Raw genomic sequence first — 9,094 nt, 5'->3', positions numbered from 1 at the left:
GTAGTAATGGACTGAAGCCAAGGAGGTGTGCCACTTACTACCCAATAATTCACTTTCCACTTATTCAGTCCTCTGCCAGCATGACTTTCAAAAACAAAGGGGCCAGATACCTTAAAATCAAATTTAAGACTCTCTTCCAGTTAGAGTGCCAGATGTGATCTGGGTAGTTAATAAGGAGCATCCAAATATGGCTGATATTAAAGCTTACCTCCCCAGGAAATTATTCTTGGATTAATATCCACACTTATCCCATCATGCCTATAAGTTTTCGGGCCCTTTAGCTGGATTTACTTAACCCTTGGCTTCCTTCTCAGTAGGATGAATTTGGGAGTTCTAGACTAAGATCTTTGCTCCACATCTCTGGATATTAGTCATACTCTTTGGTTGTGGCCTATCTCTTGAAAAAAAAAAAATTATGACCAAGTCTCCACCTTATACTGCAATTCAAGTCCCTGTTCAGAGTTCACTTCTTAAGGGAATAAAGTAATGATTTGTTACAAAAGTTTTCCATGGGACATAATTTTAGTTCCTAAGTTGTATAATTGAATCTCTGTTGTCATGTTTCCTGTCTACCTTCCTGTACAACATTTTGGTGGGTGTCCACATTGATCCCCCTTGATAATATTGTACTGCCTACTGATTTAACTGGTTTTTGCATGATGCCAATACACCATGATCTCCAGCTGTTGTAGAGTGCTCTTGTCATTACAGCAGATAATGTTGGTATCTCACTCTGATTAACAAATAACAGAACACCCAATAAATTGGATTTTATACTCAATTTCCATCAACTATCTTTGTATCATATCCAACAGGTAAAAGGGGCTTTAAAACACCTTTTTTAGTTCACAGGCAGGAATACATATTCATATAGGTGTGCACTTATTCATTTAATTTACTCCTTTAAGCAGTTTTTGAGTGGTTTTTACAACCAAGGCACTGTGCACTGAAGTTCAGATGGTAGGCAACACCAGAAATCATCCCTCCTTACATGACATTACATTATAGCCCATGACAAAGGTAAAATGAGATGACACATCAGAAACACCAGCTTATACCTGGCCCTCAAGAAATGTCAGTTTCCTTTCTAATCTTCATCTTTCTCCACTCCTGCTCCATTTTGGGAGTTTCATTGCTGATCCCCCGGCTGCCAATGTCTTAGACTCTCCTCTTAGCATCCATCAGGATGATTCTCAGTTCTGACCCTTTGTTCCCCATTGAAGTCTTTGTAACTATCTCTGATGCAGAGACCTCATATTATTAATCTATTTTCTTCACAATTTCTTGCACCCTGCCTTGAAATACCTTTTTTTTTTTTTTTTTTAACACATCAGCATCTGTGGTGAGGGAATCTTTCACTAAGTCACTGAATTTATAGCTTTGGGAAAGTAATAATTTGTTCCATTTTGGAAAGATTGAGATTGATACTGCTCTCCTAAAATGCACTTCAAGCCTGATTGTACAGAGGTTATTAATATATGTCCAATTTTCAGAGGTTGTTTTTTCCTTCCTTTGTCGCTATTATAATTTTTCTACAGAAAAAAACACTAGCAAAATTAATTTTATTTAAATGAGGTAGGGAGAGGATGGAGCAAGATCTATAGCAAACGTAGATGTGCTAATTTTTCATTTGAGTTTTGGCTCGATTTAAGTCCTAATACTAGACTTCTATACCAATAAATATGCCAACAGGACAAAGGGAACCTGAAAAAGAATGTTATATATTTATAGAAAAAATATAGGACCAAACCATCCCTTTCTGCTTAAGGAAATTGAAGCCAGAGACTACTCATTTTAGGCCTCCAAAATATATGTATGGTATAGTGTATATATACAGTGTGTGTGTGTGTGTGTGTGTGTGTGTGTGTGGTATACTATTATATATATCATACATGCATTTTATATATACACTATTGTATATTGTATATATGTATATTGCATAGACATTGTATATGTATATATGTAGTATGTAATATATATATATATATTACAAAAAAATGTTAGAAATATATTCTAGATTCACCATAGTAAGTCCATCTTTCTAGGAGATAATTGTGTCTTTTTCTATAGAAATGATATGTTTTGAAACTTGAATAATATCCCACTGGGAGGCAAGGTGAGCAGAAATGAAAAAAGTACTGGGTAGTGCGTTAGAAGATAGTCTTTTAAATGTCCTAAGGAAAAAAAAATAAAAATAAATAAATAAATAAATAAATAAATAAATAAATAAATATCCTAAGGAGCAAAAAACAGCTAGAAGAGATATCTTAGCCAGGGAAGCACAAGTGAAGGGTGACACAAGCTTCAGCAACTATCACAAAGACATCAAAAATCATAATAATACTTGCCAATATTAAGTGATAATAAGGTCTTATAAGTGTGATTTAAAACTTCATAGTACAGTGGTTTTCTGCTCCAGGCTGCATCCTGGTCATTCCGATTCCAGCAACCTGAGAAAAGAACAGGGTACCAGTACTTTAGAAAGTCTCTTCACAACTCTAATATGTTACCATGTTTGGGAAATGTTGACATAATAGGCCCTGGTATGAGTGGGGTGAATAAATTTTAAAAGATTTAGAAAGGAGAACCTGCCATTTGCTACAACGACCATCATTCCATGTCTTGCCAGAGTGGACACTTTGTGTTTGTTAACCAGTTTTAAGTGTAAAGTTATAAGTGCAAAAAAGTGAGAGTTTCATTTGAGGCTTACACAGTGTCAGGAAATGTGCGTCTTTTCACTGTCCCTGAAAAAGAGTATGTATGTAATAGCTCTTTCTATGTAGCCTATTTTAAGCAATTAAATGTATATGTGTGTATGTGCATATATATATATATATATATATATATATGAACATTGTACTTTGAGAAGTTTGAGATCTGTTTTGATAGATCAATTTTAGTTTAAGGACATACATGTAAGACACCTCTGATCTGAAAATATGCTGATTTTTTCTTTTTTTTTTTTTACTTTTATTTAGTCACAAGTCAAACAGTGGAAAAGAACAGGCAATGCTTTGAGCATCCTGCTGAATTGCAGACTCTACTTTTTTATCCACTAGTTCTCACATTTGATGAAACGGTCTGCCAAATCATGCACAAGTATTTCAAGTGGTCACAGATTTGCAAAGGTGGCCAATGGAAAACCAGGGGTCTGGTACAGGAATTTCATTTGTTCTTTTTTTCTTGTCTCTAGTTCCTCTGTAAACAACACATTTTTATGTACTGATGTCAATCTAATTAATCATGTATATTTCCCTGAAGGTGACTTCATGTGCCCCAGGGGGATTATGGAGAATCTTTCTCAAGAATTAGGTCAAATTCTGCATGTGTCAGGGCAAGAAGTGAAGAAGAAGCTGGGAAGCTGATATAAGTCACAGCAAAATTTATATATTTTTATTTGTTTTGCTTTATTGATATTCTTTTTGGAGAAATGCATTGCATTTTTCCTCTGACTCTTCATTAGCTTTAGAGCAGAATACATATTATTTCTAATAACTATGTTCTGTTTGGGGCCATCTTTTTAATTAGTATGAACTGTATTTGATTATAATTTGCTTCAGGTTATTATTGGACCATCTTATTTTAGAACTCTGTTGTCTCTTTATTTTCTGTTTGTATCAAAGTCAGAACCATTCTTTCCTGAAAACACCTAAATCAAATTTGTTTGCTCCACTTGAGAAAGTTTAATTTCTGATGTTCTAGAACATTTCCCTTGTTAATTTTTTTAAAAGATTTTATTTATGTATTCATGAGAGAGACAGAGAGAGGCAGAGACACAGGCAGAGGGAAAAGCAGGCTCCCTGCAGGGAGCCTGACGTGGGAATAGATCCCTGTCTCCAGGATCACACCCTGGGCTGAAGGCGGCACTAAACCGTTGAGCCACTCGGGCTGCCCTGTTCAATTTTCCCAAAATATAAATTTATGGGTCACCATAATAGGAAATCTCAAATGCCCACCGTTTTTTGTCTCCATGAGAAAGCTTATCATAAAATGCTAATGTTTCTCTCCAGTACACCTTATTGCTATTTAGCACATATTAAGGTTTCTTCAGACAATTGTAATTCTGTGCAATCCACTCACTTAAAATTTTACTGATTCACCTAAGATACACCACTGTGATACTTTGTGAAAAATTATAGTAATTTTTGAAACTGACTACTGGGTTTAACTTTGCATACTTACATGATAGTTTCTATATTATTCTTTAGTAATTTTTTTTAATTCTCAGAATTTTGACTGCAGTATTCCTCATTTCCTTAAATAATTTCTATTCTTCTCAGTTCATTTTTTTTCCATCTGGATTTCAGGTTAGATCTTGCAAAGAAAGCACAAATATATTTAATATTTAGAGTACTTCTAACAGGAATAAACTTAATAGGCTTTACTTTGATCAACTGGGTAGTTTACCTCATAAATAATAGTGAGAAATCATCATGTATTTCTACTTTAGAGTCCATGTCCTCTCATAAAAGCCCGGAATGCAATACTCTGGGGATACCATTATCATTCTGCATAGTGAGCTTTGCTTCTGGGAATCTTTAAAGATAGCAACTTAGCATTTTAGAAATGGTATATGGTCAGGTTTAAAATACCAAAATACCAGGTTCCAAGCCCCAATATTTTCTCTCTGTGATCCTGATCTACAGATCAGTTGGATCTCTATTTTTGTACCCATACAATAGGGGAAACAGTGCCTACCTTGCAGATATGTTCTGTGGATTAAAATAGTGTCTGGCTTATAAAATTAACTCAAGTAATGATAGCCAATGCAGCGTGAGCTTCTTGATTCTGGAAATTTTACCTTCTTTTCCAGAATCAAGCATTAGGTTTTCCAGCATTAGGTTCTATTATGCTTGATCCATTCTTTTGGCTTGTTATAAAGAAAAATTTCCAACACTTACTCCTCAAAAAATTTTATGATATTTTCATAAATATTTTCTAAGGAAATTATTTTATCCAAGTTACTTTATGACTTTGAGGTATTTTCCTTGAATGTTGATGTATTTCAAATGAAGCAATTACTTGGTTTGTGAGCCTTTGGAATAAAATATTATTACCGAACCATGATATGGTAGGCCATTTTAAAAGCCCAGTATAGTTCTGGAGGTAATAGAATATGTTTAATTTTTCTTGCCATCTGGATTGTGAATGATGCCCTGAAATTATAAGGATAGTGGCTTCCAAGTATATAGGTTCAAGTGACCCTGCACCATCTGCATATGATGTTAAATTAGATGTAAATTTTATTCACTGTAATATCCATCTGTTTACTATAACAATTAGCCTAGCATATTACATGTGGTAAGTATATGGCAAATAGTTGCTGACTGACCTCTCTATTTATATATAAATTATCGAAGGAGTGAGCAAGTTAGCCATAGTTTTGCGCTATGAGTGTAACCTAAATCATTTTCATAGTGCTTCAATTATATGTTCACATGAGCCACTTCCAGCTCTGAAAAAAATATTATGAAATATAACAAAACAACACAGGAGAAATTTAGCCAAAGATAATTACATGTGGCATGAGATGAGTTTCTCCGATGCTCATGCTGGTCTCTGAGTGGTAACCTTCATTATGGTTCCATTTACAAATGGTCCCAGAGCACCAGGACAATGAAAAACTCACAGAAAAGAAATAGGCAAAAGCCAAGTCTGTGTACAAACTACAAGAGGGCAATGTATCCCTGTTTGAGAGGTAATTAAGACTGTACTTTCCAAGTGTTCAAGTCATTGTTATATGTACCGTGAAACAATGCTTAAAGCATTTGTATCTCAAAAAAAAAAAAAAAAAAAAAAAAGCATTTGTATCTCTAATGGACACCTGTTTGGGTTAACATTACCAGGTTTTAGTTGAAATGTTTTAGTTGAAAAACACATTTGTATATCAAAAAATTTAGAGAAGCATCTTTACCCTTGGATAGGTTACATGCTTAGTAAATTAAGCTGAAAGCTGATTTTTTCCCAAGTAACATTATTTACATAGATTTTTTTAGCAGAGTATTTTTGTCATAAAATCAGAACTGTATTTGAACAAATTGCTTTCTCAATATTGGTTCCATGTATAAGAAGTACATAATTACATAAACATTCAAGTTGAATCAGGAAAACAGTTTTCCAATTAACCTTGTGCTGAATGTAATTACAAGGTGAATATTCAAAACTAACTGAGATGGTCATTTACAAATTATAATTGCTTTTATCGTGAGACTAAAGAAGTTAAGTTTATACTATTTAATGTTATAGTAGCTTCCCAATGCTTTGAGGTTTAATCATAATGCTAAGAGTGAGCTTTAATTAAGTAGTAGTTTCACTTTCAACCATTTTCTTGTTAAGCACTTTTGATGAGATTTGAGAGTCTGGCCTTTCTCATATAAACTCTGCTATTGTCCATACTTTGATCAAAATTAGACTGATCAGAACCTGAATCTGTTGTTATAAAGCTCATTATGTTATGTATGATGATCTTACATATATGGTATTCTTTTCTGATCTTCTTGCAGATTCATACAGTTAATGCAAAACTATAATGCCTGCTATATTACATTCACAAATATAGAAATAATATTTTTCTGTAAATTATACTCAATACTTCTGGAGAAACAGTAAAGTGGAAGTTGTTTTTAGATCTTTTTTACAATTAGGAGATCATCTCAGAGAGGTAAAATGACCCAGGTAGAAAGTGGCAAAGCTGAAACTAAGAATTTCCTGAGTAAGGAACACTGAGAAGAGAGTGTTTCAAAGAGAGTAACCTAATGTATTAAAAGCATGGACGTGTTGGATAAGATAAGGCCAAGAAAGGCTTATTGGAACTGGTACAATGGAGGTGTGAGAACAGTTTCAGAAGGTTGACAAAAACTGGATTAAAATGAGTTGAAGAGAAAACAAAATCAAGTGCAAAAACATTTCAACAAATGTGACTAGCAAGTGTATGGTTCCTGAAATAAAGAACATCCAAAGGGAGCAACAGAGAAACCGTTTATTTGCAGTCTTCTGACAGTTAGCAAAAGTGTTGATATGTTCCAGGCATTTGGGTTGGTCCAAAATATGAAAGTATTAGGACAGGAGAATGTGATGTGTGGCAAAGTAAATATTCCTGTTTTCACTTCTCAGAAGTAGATGGCCTAAGGATAAGCGTCTATAAAAGTACATTCTGAGGGTCGGAGGTTAGCAAGGACAATGAACAATTTGGCCATCAGAGAGAGTACACTCTTACATTTCAGGTCAGTAATAAAAACCAAGGCTAGAGTCTTGCAGTCCTTAGTATTGGGGGGCACAAAAATATAAATGAAGCTATAGCTGAGGGACTTTTAAAGATGAGAACTATTAGAGCTAAAAGATATCCCAGAGAGAAAAAAATACACTGATGATACAGAGGGACCAGGGCTAAATAAGATGCAGAGAGGCACCTGGGTGGCTCAATGGTTGAGCGTCTACCTTTGGCTCTGGTCATGATCCCGGGGTCCTAGGATCAGGTCCTGTATCAGGCTCCCCACGGGGAAGCCTATTTTTCCCTCTGCCTTTCTCTGTGTCTCTCATGAATAAATAAATAAAATCTTTAAAAATAAATAAATAAATAAGGAGCAGAGACTCAGAGGTGTGAAGAGATGAAATTCAAACATTATGGGACAGCCCGGATGGCTCTGCAGTTTAGCGCCACCTTTGGTCCAGGGCCTGATCTTGGAGACTCAGGATTCAGTCCCAGGTCAGGCTTCCTGCATTGGAGCCTGCTTCTCCCTCTGCCTATGTCTCTGCCTTTCTCTCTCTGTGTCTCTCATGAATGAATAAATAAAATCTTTAAAAACAAACAAACAAAAAACCCAAAAACATTGTTCAGGGGCTAGCTTTGGCAGGAGGAGGCTCATGTTTTATATACATTAGGTATAAGACACAGGATAAGACAAAGGACCTATCAGGAACTAAAGTGGTTGTTGTTTTTTCTTTTTAATCTATAAGATCCAGAATTTGTTTTGTTTTGTTTTGTTTTTAATATTTAACTTATATATTCATGAGAGACAGAGAAAGAGAGAGAGAGAGGCAGAGATACAGGCAGAGGGAGAAGCAGGCTCCATTCAGGGAGCCTAATGTGGGACTCGATCCAGAGACTATGGGATCACGCCCTGAGCCAAAGGCAGACACTCAACCGCTGAGCCACCCAGGCATCCCAAGATCCAGAATTTGAATTCTTTTTTCTCAAGCCTCTTCAAGCTCCTATGGCTTATGATTCTATGCTAACAAATTGTCTTCTCAGAAATTGTTGTAAAACTTAACAGTCTTCTTTTATATGTTCTTAGCTATTTTTCAAGCCATACTTAAAAGCTCATGAAGTCTTTCTGAGTTCATAGTTGAAGGCTAATCTCAATCACTTCCTTTATAGCCTTCAGCAAATAAATATGCTCCAGTTTCCCTGTTAGTAGAACAAACACACCTCACAGGGTTGTTGTGATAGATCATTTTAAGATAATCTGCCTGCATGTGATCATGCCCAGCAGATAGTAAGTAAAATAAATGTTAGAGATGATTGCTATTTTTATTCCAACGTAAAGCCACATTAACCTAGGTAGGTTTCATATTGCTGACGGTGCACCTAGAACATTCCTTTGCCATGTGACAAATTGTTACTTTCCCAAAGTTATCAATTTAGTGATTTAGTGAAAGATCCCCTCGCCACAGATGCTGATGTATTTTTTAAAAAAGTATTTCAAGGCAGGCTGTGAGAAATGGTGGAGAAAGATTAATAAGACTAGGTCTCTGCATCAGAGATAGTTACAAAGACTTCAATGGGGAACAAAGGGTCAGAACTGAGAATCATCCTGATGGATACTAAGAGGAGAGTCTAAGACATTGGCAGCCGGTGGATCAGCAATGGAACTCCCAAAATGGAGCAGGAGTGGAGAAAGATGAAGATTAGAAAGGAAACTGACATTTCTTGAGGGCCAGGTATAAGCTGGTGTTTCTGATGTGTCATCTCATTTTACCTTTGTCATGGGCTATAATGTAATGTCATGTAAGGAGGGATGATTTCTGGTGTTGCCTACCATCTGAATTTCAGTGCACAGTGCCTTGGTTGTAACAACCACTCAAAAACTGCTTA

The 9,094-nt window shown here is 35.5% G+C and overlaps 1 long non-coding RNA gene across 6 annotated transcripts in view; it reads right to left on the bottom strand.

Annotated features, from left to right (window-relative positions):
• Positions 1–2,351: 2,351 nt before the first annotated feature.
• Positions 2,352–9,094, bottom strand: part of LOC112662432 (uncharacterized) — a 99,043-nt gene continuing 92,300 nt past the window's right edge. For all 6 annotated transcript variants that reach the window (XR_004814634.2, XR_007401875.1, XR_003138523.3 and 3 more), the window contains exons 4-5: positions 4,183–4,314; positions 2,352–2,450 (exon numbers count right to left, since the gene is read on the bottom strand). This is a non-coding gene — a long non-coding RNA (uncharacterized LOC112662432). The remainder of the gene's footprint in view (positions 2,451–4,182; positions 4,315–9,094) is intronic.

Source organism: Canis lupus, chromosome 13 (genome assembly GCF_003254725.2).
Source record: "Canis lupus dingo isolate Sandy chromosome 13, ASM325472v2, whole genome shotgun sequence".
Lineage (NCBI taxonomy): Eukaryota > Metazoa > Chordata > Mammalia > Carnivora > Canidae > Canis > Canis lupus.
Note: the sequence above shows the minus strand (reverse complement) of the source record. Positions and strands in the feature narration are given on the sequence as shown.